The following is a 15,106-nucleotide window of genomic DNA, read 5'->3' as shown; positions in this document are numbered from 1 at the left end:
ACTCCTCCGCCCTTGATCCTGTCGCATGCGCTTTGCCAAGATGTTTGCGAGCTGTGTCTGCTGCTGCCGCGTCTGTAAAACAGAGTGAGGGAATGGTCCTAGGCCATGATTTAATTTTGATGGTACCTCACTCTGTAGATGTCCTATTGAATAAGACTCAAACGCAACACCTCACCTCTGCCCGGCTGACAAGGTATGAATTAATTCTGTTTGCCCCTCACATTCAAATTAAGAGGTGTTGTGTTCTTAATCCGGCTGAACTTCTACCTTTCCCGCAAAATACTGTTTGCGGTGACGAAGAATTGCATGTCTGACTGTATAGCACTGAACAGGAAACGAAGGGCAGGATAGATCTTATAGAAACTCCTTTGGGCAATGCAGAAGGGGAGTTGTTTTGTGATGGCTCCTGCTTCAAACTCCCAGATGGTACATCTACAGCTGCCTACGCAGTTACTTCGTTGAGTACGGTTGTTGAAACTAAGAGAATTCCGCATAACTCCGCGCAAGCCGCAGAGATTATAGCGTTGACCCGAGCTTGTGAACTCTCCGAAGGGCATACAGTAAACATATATAATGATAGCCAGTACGCCTTTGGGGTGGCTCACAACTTCGGGAGGCTGTGGTCGGAAAGAGGGTTCCTAACCTCACATGGGACCAAGATTCAGCATGGTCCCCTGTTAGTGCAATTGCTCTCGGCACTCTCACTCCCTAGGCAGTTAGCGATCATGAAATGTGCAGCACATCGTAAGGTCATAGATGATGTGGGAAAAGGGAATGCTTTTGCTGACCAGATAGCCAGGCAAACGGCCACAGATCTTAGCGCAGACATGTATGCTCTAAGGGAAACAAAAGATGCCTATGTAATGGATGAGGGTATCGGGTCTGTGCGAGATATCCAAACTGACGCCACAATAGAAGAGTCTAAAAAGTGGGCTGAAGGAATGGGGAAACTGGATGACGATGGGTGTTGGGTGGATACATCTGAAGGAAAATGGTTGCTCCCTGATTCATATGTGCTGGCAATGGTTACGATGGCACACGGTCATACGCATGTGTGTGCTCAGCAGATCACGAAAATGTTAGAACAAGTCTGGGTGAATGATAAAATTTTGAAGATTGCACAGCGACATGTTCAGAATTGTATGATTTGCTTACAGCACAATGTGAGGAAGGGGACAGTAATTCCAAGGGGTAGTTTTGGGCCCCCTTCTGTCCCCTTTGAGGTCATCCACTTTGATTTTATTGAGATGGAACGGTGTAACAATCTAAACTATGTTCTTGTGATTTTTTGTGCTTTTAGTAAATGGGTCGGGGCTTTCCCCGTTAAGGATGCTACTGCCATGACCACTGCAAAGACTATGGTAAAAGAATTCTTTCCACGATTTGGGCTTCCAAGGGTAATTTGGTCGGACAATGGTCCCCATTTTGTTGCAGCAGTAATTTTGCAGATATGCACAGCGTTACACATTGAAAAGCGATTTCACTCGGCTAGACACCCTCAAAGTGCTGGGTTGGTAGAGAGACATAACGGTATCTTAAAGAAAAAGCTTGCAAAAACATGTACCGGCACCAAATTGAAATGGCCAGATGCCTTACCTATTGTTTTGTTAGCCATGCGTACCACACCTCAAACTAAGACTGGGCTTTCTCCATTTGAGGTAGTGATGGGGAGACCTGCTAACATTTGGGGTCTTCTGAAGCCTAAAGCATTGAGGGAGGTAGAAAATGTATTGCTTGTAGACTACTGTAACCAGTTGACAAAAAAATCTATCTCATTTATCATCAGGTCCAATCAGCTTTACCTGTACGGTTTACCGGCCCAGGACACGATATTCAGCCTGGAAGTTGGGTCCTAGTGAAGGCCTACGAAAGGTCTTCCTGTCTCGCGCCTTGCTGGCGGGGGCCCCACCAGGTACTGTTGGTCACCCAAACAGCAGTGCGGGTGGCTGGAAAGAAGCTTTGGATCCACGCGACGCATGTCAAGCAACTTCCTCACCCGACGCCACACGTTACAGAAGAAGCAGAACCCCTCGCTGATGCTTCAATCTCTGATCCTGGAGTAGCAAACAGCGCTGTGAGTGCGTCAGAGAATTTCTCTGAGCCCGTGGAGCTTGGGGAACAGTCCATTTCATCTCCGCACTCTTTGAAAAAGTCACTTCCGGAAAACACTGCTTCAAGTTCTGCGACTTCCGTCGCCTCCGATACGTTGCTTCCCTCAGGAAGTGACGTTACCTTATTTCCGGATCAAACAGCATTGGGTACCACCAGGTACGACCTTCGACGAAGAAAATAGAACTACGGCACGGGTTTTGCCTGTGCATCTGGAAAGAAAAAGTAATTGAGAGTTTTTTCTCTTGTAAAAGGAAGTTTTTGTTGAAAAAAGGGATTCTGCTGGCTAGGGTTGGGGAAGGACTAAGAAGTCGCGCGACTGTAGTGTCGCCAGCAACGAACATTGGGGTCGTCGATTGAGAAACTACGATGCCTGCCACCTCCACCGCTGCTGTTCGCATTGGACTTGTAAATAAGGGGGTGACCAACTCGGACAACGAACAATGTGCCTGGGCCCCGAAAACGTATTGCTGTGTTGTGTTAATAATAATTGGAATTTGTATAGTTACTGCTGTGGGACTTTGCTACTTCGAAGAAATTTACCCTCTAAAACCTCTACTGCCAATTGAAATTGTACCTACTGTTTTGACTCCCTCTGTACACCTTCACACTCTGTCACCTAGAGACTCCCAGCATAGACGAAAGTACCACAATAACACTTTAATGATAATAATGAATTCAACGCATGCCATTTTTAATAAGAGTAATTGCTGGATTTGTACACATTTACCGCAACATAGGAACAAGGGGCTAGGATGGTATATTCACCCTTTACCTTTAACGACTGCTTGCTATGCCTCTCTTAGAGCACTATTCTTTGGCCGTTGGAATGATAGCATCTCAGGGAACTTTGATTTAACTAATTTAAATGATTTTGAAAAACGTGAATCGACTCCCCTGGGATGCTCGCTTTTTGCAAATAGAAGTAAACCTAATGTTGCTTCTATTAGGCCAGCTGATAAACTATCTCTTCCTTTTCAAACTCTAATTTCCTTTAAAATGGCTCTGATAGGCAATAAGGACGCCGTGCCTCCTTCCTACTCTATTAATCATAGCCCTGATTCAGTCCCCTTCTGTGTACAAAGAAATGCCACTCGGCCAATGGGAGATTTTGAAGGTTGTATGAACATTGTAAATTTGACCGGAGAGAACAGGCCTCTGTATGTAGGGCGGCCTGTCTATTTCGTTTGTGGTAGTTCAGCATTTCCCTGGTTGCCCAAGGATTGGCAGGGAACCTGTTATTTAGGAATCCTGTTACCTGGGGTATTTGTAGCTAGTACATTGGAGGTTTCTAAGGCTCGCCCACAGCGGGACGAGAACAGAGATACTCCTGGGCAAGTATTGGGAGATATAGCGAAATCAGTTGTGCCATTTTGGGGACAGATAGCAAACTCTGAAAACATTAGGGGGCTAGCCAGAGTACTGGAGAGAACCATCAACCGGACCACGGATATACTCTACAATATGACATTAGAACAAAAGGCAATAAGATTGGTAGCGCTCCAAAATCGGATGGCATTAGATGTCATCCTGGCAGAACGTGGTGGAGTATGCAAATTAGTGGGGTCCGCTTGCTGTGTTTTTGTACCAGATTCCTCACCGACAATTTTTAAAGCAATACAGAACTTGTACATCCTTAGTTCTGAGGTGCATGTTCCGGTGGGAGATTGGAATATTAGCGCCTGGTTCTGGGATTCTCTACGATCATGGGGTTGGAAGGTGCTTTCTGTTATCCTGGTTATTTTGGGAATCCTGCTATTCCTTTGTTGCTGTTTCCAATGTCTACCTAGTATATGTGCAATGCTAGGGGGATGTTGTGCTGAAGCGGTGAGCACAGTAGGGCACAAAATGTATGCCCCAGACACAGCATTTAAAGAGTTTGTGTTACAAGAGGTTCTGATGAATGACCTAATGGCCATAGACATTACAGATTATGATTCAGGATGTATGGACGACAATGCATGGAGTTATTTACAGAAGTATTAGAAATGATATTAGCACTTGGCATAGGCCAAAAGGAGGGTTTGTCGGAATTGAAACAATATTATGCCTCCTATCGCAACAATTGTATGTGTATTGGCCTACGCCAAGTTGTCTAAACATCATATGTGAACAAACTCCACGGCAAGGTCTTGACCTTAGAGAAAGTAATGTAAGTCACCATCTTGGATTAAGCCGCCATTTTAGGTTCTCTTGTTATATGGAAGTCACCCTGAACATCAAAATGGAGGCCGAATGACATTCTGGGTAAGATTCTGGCCGTTGTGACCTCCGTACGCACAAATAATTAATATGCCTGCAGGCCACTTGTCGGGGTCGTGAACTGAGACCTTGTCCTACTGTTGACCTATGTGTAAATGTACAACTATATCAGCGAAACTAATCAAAATGCATATATTATAAGATTGACCTGGCAAGGAACCCATAGGCCCGACTCCTAGAATGGTTAACCCGCGAGAGGGTTGGCCAAGGGCTGGATAAAGAGTATAAAAGACCCAAGTATTCCAATGTCTCTCTCACTAACGCATTGAACTCTCGTTGAAGTTTGTTATGTTACTCTGAGAGCCGAATAGCTATCCGTTTGTCAATTGACTTTGGTAACTGTTGTAGCTTTTAAATAAAGCACTTGTATGTACTTTGTAACCTGTGTTGGTGTGTTTCTTTCTGGGCTTCCCGGCCTCATATTATTTTTATGTTTTCACACGGGAAGGTCAAGACAACATTCGAATCAGATGCTTCCACAGAGTCAAGCCGATGATCAGGCCGAGATGATGCTGTCTGCTTCAATGCTTCAAGCCAGCGTCTGCATGGCTCAAAAAGCAGGTAAGTGGTTGGAAGATGCATAGAGTGCCAAAAGCAGAACCACAGGTCCTGTAACGACTCAAAGTGTGTCAAGCTCAGTCGAGCCAGCATTATTTTATTTTATTTATTGGACATTTGTAAGGCACCTAAAAAACAAATAGTATTTTAAGGCACCACAAGAGAAAAAGGGGGGGGGTAACAGTAACGGTCCTTCTAGGCCTTGTGACATTGGGATTGTGCAAGTGCAGTAACAAGAAGTGCGAGGGGGGAGTGCTGGTCTGCAAGAAATGCAAAGTGCTAGGTGGGATGGAAATTGCAGGATAAAGAGGAGAGAGTGCAAGTGAAAGAGGGGATCAAGAAGGGGGGGAAGGGCCACAGGGGCTAGGAGAGTGCTAAGGGGAGGGCAGGAGGACAAGTGCCGGGGATTGCATGTGGTGCAGGGGGTGAGGGTCCACATCTTGAGTTGCGAGGAGGTGGTGGAGTTGGTGGGGGGTGGTGTCCTGTAGAACTCGGAGGAAACCAGGCAGCCCGTCACTGTGGCAGACAGGGGTGTTAGTATGGATGGGGAGAGGGAAGGAAGAAGAGTAAAGGAAGGTCTCAAGGAGCTTCTGGAAATTAAGGAGATCCGGCTCAAGCCTGAGAGGGGCAGGGAGTCCAATACAGAGGAAAGCTCTTGTGGAGGAAAGCGATCTACCCCCACTCTCTGCTTAGAGAAGAGTTTGGTCTGCAGAGAGTTGGAGCTAGAAGACCGAAGGGCTCTAGCAGGGAGGTATTTAGGGAGAGAGAGTTGGATGTACTGGGGTCCCAGGCCCCAGAAAGCCTTGTGGATGATGCAGATGTCCCAAATGGCAATTGTGGAGACACCCAGGCCAGACAGGTAACACACAGCCATGTCATAGGTGAGCACCGCTCACCAAGATGACACTAGTATATCAAATTGCTATTGATGTATACTTGTGTGACACCATTAGCCACGATGTCGTAACCAGCCATTATGTTTACGGTTTAACATGCCTCCAGGTTGACTAGTCTATATAATTATCATGTTTTAATCAGAGGTGCAGAAGAATAAAAAGACACCTCTTCCTGCTGGAACTTTGTGTACTAGCAGCTTTAGGAATAGACATGTGATGTTTGCTCCTACCCTGTTGTTAGTGCAGAGCTTTACCTGTGGATTTCAGAGGACTGGCACAGCAAAATCACATGAATGCACTATGCTTTTGGTATGGAACTTTATGAAGGAAGGGTCTAATTATCAGACTCCCAGTTCAGAAACAGAATTAACTGCATTATTTTATTTAATACAAATCACAAAAGCTTGGGCTATCCCACCTTCACTAGATGGCATTCTTTCCAAAACATTTTATGCTGAAATTAGGTATTATGGGGGGTAACTGAAAGATTTAGGGTCGCAGCAGCACCCAAATCAGCAGATTCATCAGGCAAGTAATCTTGATTTGCTTGGTTTGATCAAGCCTCGCATTTATGGCTGTGTGCTGCGCTTATTTCAGTGCAAAGCCCTGGGTGATCATGGCCACAGGGTCCGCAAACTTATACATGAAGGTCAGTAAGGCATGGAATATCCTCACTTGGACAGGAGACAAATGTATGCTCAAACTAATTCTCACAGACCTCTCTCTTTACCTACCCAGGTGGCTAGCACAAATAAACACAACCCGAAAACAATAAAAAAAAAGATAGGGAGTGTAATAGACCTGAGGGTATTCTCACTCCTAAAACCCCTGGATACTCTTCTCAGATGGCCAGGGAAAGGCCATAGCTCTTGAATACCGACTGTGGGGGTGGAGAAGCGATGGAGGATCACCTGGGTGGAGGGTGCTTGGGAACTGGGAGTGGGGTACCCTTAGGAGAGACATGTATCTGCCTTATCCTGTTGAAACACAACTAAACCCTCCATCGATCTTTATAGGTTATTGTAAAGCTGTTCCCCTCATTCCCCAATATATGACACTTGACAGTACTGGGAAGAAGAAGAAACAACTAAGAGTAATGAACACTGCAACCTTTTTACGACTTTGGTACTGGGACGAGGAAGATGACGACTGGGAGCTATGAGGGTCAGGCATGTCCCTTTACTGATGGTCAGGCAAGTCTCATTAGAGTCCACACCTGCAGCCTGTCAAGGGGCTGCAGGTGTATCAAAAGGGACCAGTGGAGCAGGTCAGGGAGCAAGAAGGTGGTCTGTGTGGAGAAAACCAGCAGGGGGCTGTGCTTCAGAGGAGGCAGCCATAGTGGTACCGGGCGAGGAGCCAGGACGCCGGCAAACTTCCCAGAAGGCTTACACAGCCTGCAGCCAATGGGCCATGTAAGTATTGGCAGTCTGGGAGCCTCTGTGAACCATGTTCAGCAGCAGGAGCCGCGAGAGAGCACCAAGGAGAGAGGATGCTGTTTGCGTCCAGAATGCAGCATTCTGGGTACCGGCGTGCAGAGGAAGACAAGTGGCTGGCGAGTGGAGCGCGAAAGGGTGAGTTTCCCGGCTTCAATGATGGAGAAGAAGCAGAGGGAACCACTGTACAGAGACGCCACAAGCAGGTGAGTGTCAGGGGAAGACCTTCGAACAACAGGGTGCTCCTACAATGTTTATTGAATGCCGAATGAATGAAACTTAGCGCACATTGAAATGCGTGACCTGTGATCGGTGGACTGTTCGGTCTGACAACTGCGCCTAGACACGTGAGCCCTAAATGTTGAAAACTCAAAACCATTGTGATGATGAACTGAAAGTCTTGGGGAAGGGAACCTTGAGATTTGAGGAGCTACATCATGTGGTTTTAAGAACAAAGTCTCAAGACATTTTGTCTTCTATGAACTGTGTTGCTTGGAACTTGGGGAAAAGAACCCTGAGGATTGGTTTTGAACAATATTGAACTGCATTAACGTGAACTGGGATAAGGTCATCTTGAGACGATTTTGTGGAACTTTATTATACTTGGGGAAGGTGAGCTGAGAGAAAGCTATGAGCTGGAAGAAGCTCAGAACTTTGAGTTGAACACTATTACTTTTGGTTTTGACATCCCTACACATTGGTTTGCTTTAGTTGTGAGGGAAAGTATATGTGTTGGACACACACAGACTTTTAAGTTGAACTCTTTGACTAAGAGTTTCCTTAGTTTCATTCAGGTAGGGGAATCCAACCTTAGTACAGGGCAAGTTAGGCCTCCTACCAACCTGACATTTGAGTTAATGAAGTATTTTATTTTGAACTTTATGTCTGTTTTCTGTGGGCCTCATTACATGTCCGGTGGTAACCCGCTGGTGCTACTGGTGGGTTGCCACTGGATTCGTAAAACACTGTTTCCGCCGCCTAAGATTCCGGTGCCACCGGGACATTACATGTCTCCGCGCCAAGGATATTAGGCGGCGAAAGTGTAAGTCCCCATGCCCATAGAGTCCCTTTGCACCGTTGCTAATGGCCCTCGCCCGCAGAGATGTAGTGTGACCGTCCAGAAAGGGTGCCGGTATGGTGCAACCGGAACCCTTATTTCCAGACTGCCACATTTGTAATGAGGCCCTGTGTCTTGCTTCATGATGCCTTCACAAATGGTGTCAGAACTGGTGCGGCTCAACCGATACAAGTTGGGGGACCCTAACATTTGAAAAGCTAAGTGACACGGTATCAGATCCCTCAGTAGCCACTAAGGGCTCTAGCAGGTTTGATATCTGTAGAAGTAGGGATGAGACAATTCCTCTAGGTGAGAGACGATTAATACCCACTGATCAAATACTGATTCCACCCCCTGATACATACATTATACTGGCACCCAATTCAGGACTAGCATGGAGATTTGGAGGAGTAATAAACCCAACTTTTATAGGTTATGTTAAAGTATTGCTACAGAACCATGGAAAAGACCCATTCCAAATTCACCAAGGGGATAAGATTGCTCAAAGAGTGCTTGAGGAAGCAATGCTCCCTAGACTTAAGGATAAATCTGGGAAGGAAAGCACCAACCGAGGGACTCAAGGCTTTAGGAAAGCTGATGAGACATCTGATAGGCCTCCCCACTCTGAACCCAGAAAAGCTAAGGAAGAAGAACCTGAGACACTGCCCGACTTAGCCTTTGCCCAAAGAAATTACCCTTTGTTAGCAGAAGCATTCTTACAAGTGGTATCAGAACCCGAGGGTCGTGGAAAAGGTGTACCGTTTTTCTTTTTGAAACATGGGCTTCTTTATAGGGGAGATACCACTTCAGAAGGCCTGGTAGAAACCCAGTTGGTGGTCCCTAAAAGTCACAAACGGGTAGTCCTAGAGATAGCCCATTGACTTCTGATGGGAGGTGGTTTGGGACATGCCAAACCCCAAGCACACATAACAAATATATTCTAATGCCCAGGAATTCAGGCTGATATTCAAAACTTTGTTCAAGCATGCGTAATCTGCCAGAAAACTAGTTCACACCTGTTCCTTTAAATCCGTTATCAATAATTGAGGTTCCATTTTACCAGATTGGTATGGATATTGTGGGACCCCTAGAAACCTCCAAACTAGGGAATACATACATTTTAGTTATTGTAGATTATGCCACTCGTTATCCTGAGGCTTTCCCCTTAAGAGCCAACACAACACATCAAACCTTGAAATATCTAATCTCTTTTTTCCAGAGTAGGGTTTCCAAAGGAGATATTGATGGAGCAGGGCTCTACTTTTATGAGCAAGCTTATGGGGGAAGTTAAAGAATGTTTACACATTACCACTTTTAGAACATCGGTATATAACCTCCAGACAGATGGCTTGGTAAAAAGATTTAATAAGACACAAGAACAACAAAAGGCCCCTCATGATAAAAAAAAAGTGTCTCTAAGATTTTTTTCTTTTGGTCAAAAAGTATTCATCTTATTACCTACTTCAGAAAATAAACGTGTGTCCAAATGGCATGAACCCTAGGAAGTACTAGAACAAATAGGACCATGAAATTATAAAATCTCACAACCAGACCGCTATCTCAAAACACAAGTCTACTATATAAATCTATTGAAGGAATGGAAGGAAAATCCTTCAAAGGCCTGGTAATATTATCTTGTCTTCTAACAGAAGATACAGAAAACAAAGCCTGTATGTCACTGCACAATAATAACAATCAGAAACAAGATTTATACAAGCTTATAAGGTGATTCACTGATGTGTTTCAGAGAGGAGCCTGAGAAAGTAAAAGGAATTTATCATCATATCCACACTTCTGTGCGTAAAGTCGTACACCTGAAACCATACCGCGAACCTGAGGCTAGGAAAGAAAACATCATTAAAGAAGTTAAAACCATGTCAGAAGCCAACATAATTGAACCCTCGAAATAGCCCTTGGTCCTTCCCCATCGTATTGGTGGCAAAACCCATTGGAAGCTGGAAATTCTGTATAGATTTTCATAAAGTGAATTCCATCTCTGCCGTTGACGCTTACCCAATGCCTCGTATCAACAAACTGATAGATCGGCTGGGTAATACTGTCTACCTTACAACTCTCTATCTTACAAAAGGATATTGGCAATTTCCTTTGTATGGGGCTGACAAAGATAAAACAATGTTAGCCACTCCCATGGGGTTGTTTCATTTTAAAGTTCTACCTTTTGGATTTCATGGGGATCTGGCAACATTCCAGAGACTTATGGATACATTTTTACGAACCTAGTCTGAATTTTGCAGAGCCTATTTAGATGACATCGTAATACACAGTAGGACATGGGAATATCATTTGTACCCCCTCTCTGCTCATGAGAGTGTTAAGAAAGGCGGGGCTAACCGCTAATCCCAAAACATTGTAAACTGGCCCAAAATGCAGTAAAGGATTTGGGGATTTTCATGGGCAATGGCACTGTCCAACCACAGCAAGAGAACGTAAGAGCAGTCCTTAATACCGGCCCTCCAAAAACAAAGAATGTTTTAAGGGCCTTTTTGGGACTAATCAGATATTGCCGCCAATTTATTCTTAGTTTTTATAGCAAAACATCCAGACTGACAGACAAATTGTAAAATGCCGAACCGCAAAAGATCAGATGGGAAGAAGATGAAATCTGTTATAAGACTTTGAAACATAGCCTATGCCAGAGCCCCATTTTGAGAGTTGCAGATTTGTCAAAAGAATTCATCCTCCAGACTGATGCTTCCATAAGTGGATTAGGAGCTGTACCGTCGCAAAACTATGATGGTTTTTCACATCCAATTCTGTACATTAGCAGAAAGCTCTAACCCAGAGAGAAAAATGATTCAGTCATTGAGTTAAAGGCATTGGCAATTAAATGGGCCATACTCCATCTAAAGTATTATCTCCTGGGCCATAGGTTTCACTTAATAACAGATTATTCTCCGCTTGTTTGGATCGGTCAGAGAAAATAAGTCAAAGAAAGGAGAGACAAAGGACCGTCTATTACCAAAATTAGATCATTGGGAGATCATCTATGAGAAAGATGACATCCTGAGCCCGGGTCCCAATGGTCTGACGAATTACATCTTGAAAAGAAACCCAGAGGAATGGGCTGAATTTTGTTTTCTCGTGTTTGCAGAAATAGCTTGAGAGTGTTGTACTACGGCCTCTTGGAAGCAGGCGATTGTGGTGCTGTTTTTAAAAAAAGGTAATAGAGCAGATCCAAAGGGTTATCGCCCAATCACTCTTCTAGATGTGTTAGGGGAGATTTACGCCACACATCTACAACAGCTTCTGTCAGCTTTTATCACAACTAGCTGTCACTTTGACCCTCGACAATGAGGATTCGTCAAAGGAGTGGGATGTGGATTAAACCTGCTGCTCATCAATTTGATGAAAATGGAAGCCATAAAACAAGGCACAAAAATCTATAACACTTTCATAGATTTAGCACATGCATTTGATAGCATGGACCGTGAAATCCTTTGGTCAAAGCTTGAAAAATTGAAGTGATGAGCAGTCTGTTAATGGCAATAAAAGACCTACACACTAACACAGAAGTAGAAATCAGACTTGATCATGCTGGCAACCTGTCTGCCACAATAAAAACGTTCTGTGGAGTGAAACAAAGCTGGCCATTAGCGTCAATCCTTTTCAACCTGTTCTTGTCCAATATTGGGGTCTCTCTTGAAAGCATTTCAACATTTCCACCAAAATGTCATGGAACGCATTTGAGCTGGATATTCTATGTGGACGATTTAGTCTTGCTTGATGTGACACCAATTGGGCTACAACGAAAGTTGTATAGCCTGGAACAGTATGTGGCAGCCAATGATTTGTGTATCAATCCTAACAAATCAGAAATTCTTTTTTCTTTTTTCAAACTTTATTTCTTATTTTCAACAAGAAAGAAACATATCAAGTACAAAGCAAATGTTACTAGGCCAGCAGGCTATCATCCAGGTAACAACATAAACCTGAATCAAAGAATACAATAAACAATAACCTCCAAATACATATTAACCCCAACACATTTAAAAACGTAGCCATGAGCAGTGGCCTGACATTCCCAAACATAACAGACAACACAAAACAAGAGAACATAACAACACAAGCACCCTCCCCCCCAAAACGTATCCATTAGACGTGATGCAAACCCATTCTATTACACAATTCCGATTCAGATGGTTTACCCATAAAAATAATTGAAATTCCCCCATTGTTCATCATAACGTGCATATGTTTTTGCCGTATGACATTAAGTGTCTGTGTTCATTTGGAACATTACCTGGGAAGGTGCAAAGTTTAAAAACAGTTTTGGCTACAAAAGACGCATTGCCGTCGCTGATAGTGGGAAGTGGGCAGGGATTATTTATGAAGAGGCCTCACTTTGGCATAATCCTTGTCTACAGATTAATAATAGAACGTTAAATTGGAGAAGTTGGGTTAGTAGAGGTATTTTAAAGGTTAGTGATGTTTTGGAGCAATGAAGGGGTGGTTTCCTTTGAGGGACTAGTGGAGAAATTTGGACTGCATAATAGAGAGTTATGAAGGTACAATTAATTGGTGGATTTAATATCTGAAAGGAGTCGGACGATGGATGCATCACTCTCACGGGAACCTGAAGTCCTCAAAATATTGGCCTGTGGATCACAAAAGGTGTCAAATATTTTGAAAATTATGCAAACAGATGTACAGTGGTTGTACTCATGGGAAAATTGGGGTTGTCATGGACGGATGAGCTGGGTAGAGAACTGACACAAGATGAATGGGAAAGGGTCTGGAGAGTTTCGGTTAAAGCTAAAGTGGATTTACAACTGCATTACACTCATCAGAGAATATTGAGTAGAACCTATTGGACCCCGGCCCGTATGTATACTTTAGGAATGGTGGATGGTAACAGTTGTAGGGGTAGTTTGCTTCATATGTTGTGGAGTTGTGAAAGAGTAACACATTTCTGGAGAGATGTGGTTGATAGGATTGACCAGGTTTGGGGCATCACCTATCCATGGAATCCATTAGCAATCATTTTGCAATTACCAAGGAATGGTTGTAAATATGATTGGGTAATATCATGTTGGATTGCCAAAGTTCTGTTAGTTGCTACTAAGCAGATATTAAAGGTCTGGAAGACAAGAAAGAAACCAACAGTAAAGGATTGGATTTTAGATGTGCAAGTTCTATCTAAATATGAGAAGAAATCAAAATCAAATTGTAAAACCATTCCCCTCATTTCCCCACATATGACACTTGACAGTACTGGGACGAAGAAGAAACAACTAAGAGTAATGAACACTACAACCTTTTACTAATTTGGTACTGGAATGAGGAAGATGACAACTGGGAGATATGAGGGTCATGCATGTCCCTTTAACTATGGTCAGGAAAGTCTCATTAGAGATCCAAACCTGCAGCCTCTCAAGGGGCTGCATTTGTATAAAAAGGCACCAGTGGAGCAGAGCAGGAAGGTGGCCTGTGTAGAGAAAAACACAGGGGACTGTGCTTCAGAGGAGGCAGTTGTGGTGGGACCAGACGAGGAGCAAGGACACCGACAAACTTCCCAGAAGACTTACACAGCCCGTGAACCATACTCAGCAGCAGGAGCTGTGAGAGAGCACCAAAGAGAGAGGACTCCATCTGCATCCAGATAGCAGCATTCCGAAGGTACTGGCGTGCAGAGGAAGACACGCGGCACGCGAATGGAGCACAAAAGGGGATGTTTCCCAGCTTCAACGGTGGAGAAGAAGCAGAGGGAACCACCGGATAGAGATGCCACAAGCTGGTGTGTGTCACAGGAAGAAGCTTGAACACTGGGGCACTCCTACAATGTTTATTGAATGCCAAATGAATGAAACTTTACAATTGAGGGAAAACCATGTTTATTGAATACCAAACTAAATGGATGTGTGACAAGTGATGGCAGAGCCAAGAGGCTGATAAGGAAAAGCCAGAAGATTGTATAACTACACATCAAAGTAAAGAGGCCAAAAGTCAGGGATTCTGGTTGCGTGACCTGTGATGGGTGGACACTACGGTCTGACAACTGTGCCTAGACCAGTGAGCCCTAAATGTTGAAATCACAATACTATTGTGATGATGAAGTGAAAGTCTTGGGAAGGGAACCCTGAGACTTGAGGAGCTAAATTGTGTGGTCTTGAGAACGAAGCCTCAAGACCTTTTGTCTTCTATGGACTGTGTTGCTTGGAACTTGAGGAATGGATCCCAGAGGATTGGTTTTGGACAATATTGAACTGTATTACCGTGAATTGGAGAAAGGTAATCTTGAGACTATTTCATGGAACTTTCTTATACTTGGGGAAGGGGAGTTGAGAGAAAGCTGCAAGCTGGAAGAAGCTCAAAATTTGAGTTGAACACTATTCCTTTTGGTTTTGACATCCCTATACATTGGTTTGCTTTCATTGTGAGGGCAACTATAGGTTTTGGACACAGACAAACTTTTAAGTTGAACTCTTTGACTCAGACAGTCCGTAGTTTCATTCAGGTAGGGAAATCCCACATTAGTATAAGGCAAAAGAAAAGATTTAACTGGGCTACTACCTCATAGAGCTACTACCAAATTATAAAAAGTTGAACTAACCCTAAACATTTTTCAAAAATGTTATACAATTCTAGCGGTAAGGAAACATCCTGCACTGGTCAACCGATCTGACACTAGCCCCAAATCATAGAAGTATAACTGAAGTTGAACACAGTGACCAGATGTGTTATACCCTATAATTCTCAGTCAAATATGTGACTGAGAATTATAGGGTATAGCACATCTGGTCACTGTGTTCAACTTTAGTTAGTATGGGGCA

The sequence above is a fragment of the Ambystoma mexicanum genome, chromosome 14 (genome assembly GCF_040938575.1).
Source record: "Ambystoma mexicanum isolate Mex_15411 chromosome 14, UKY_AmexF1_1, whole genome shotgun sequence".
NCBI lineage: Eukaryota > Metazoa > Chordata > Amphibia > Caudata > Ambystomatidae > Ambystoma > Ambystoma mexicanum.
This window is presented reverse-complemented; position numbering follows the sequence as displayed.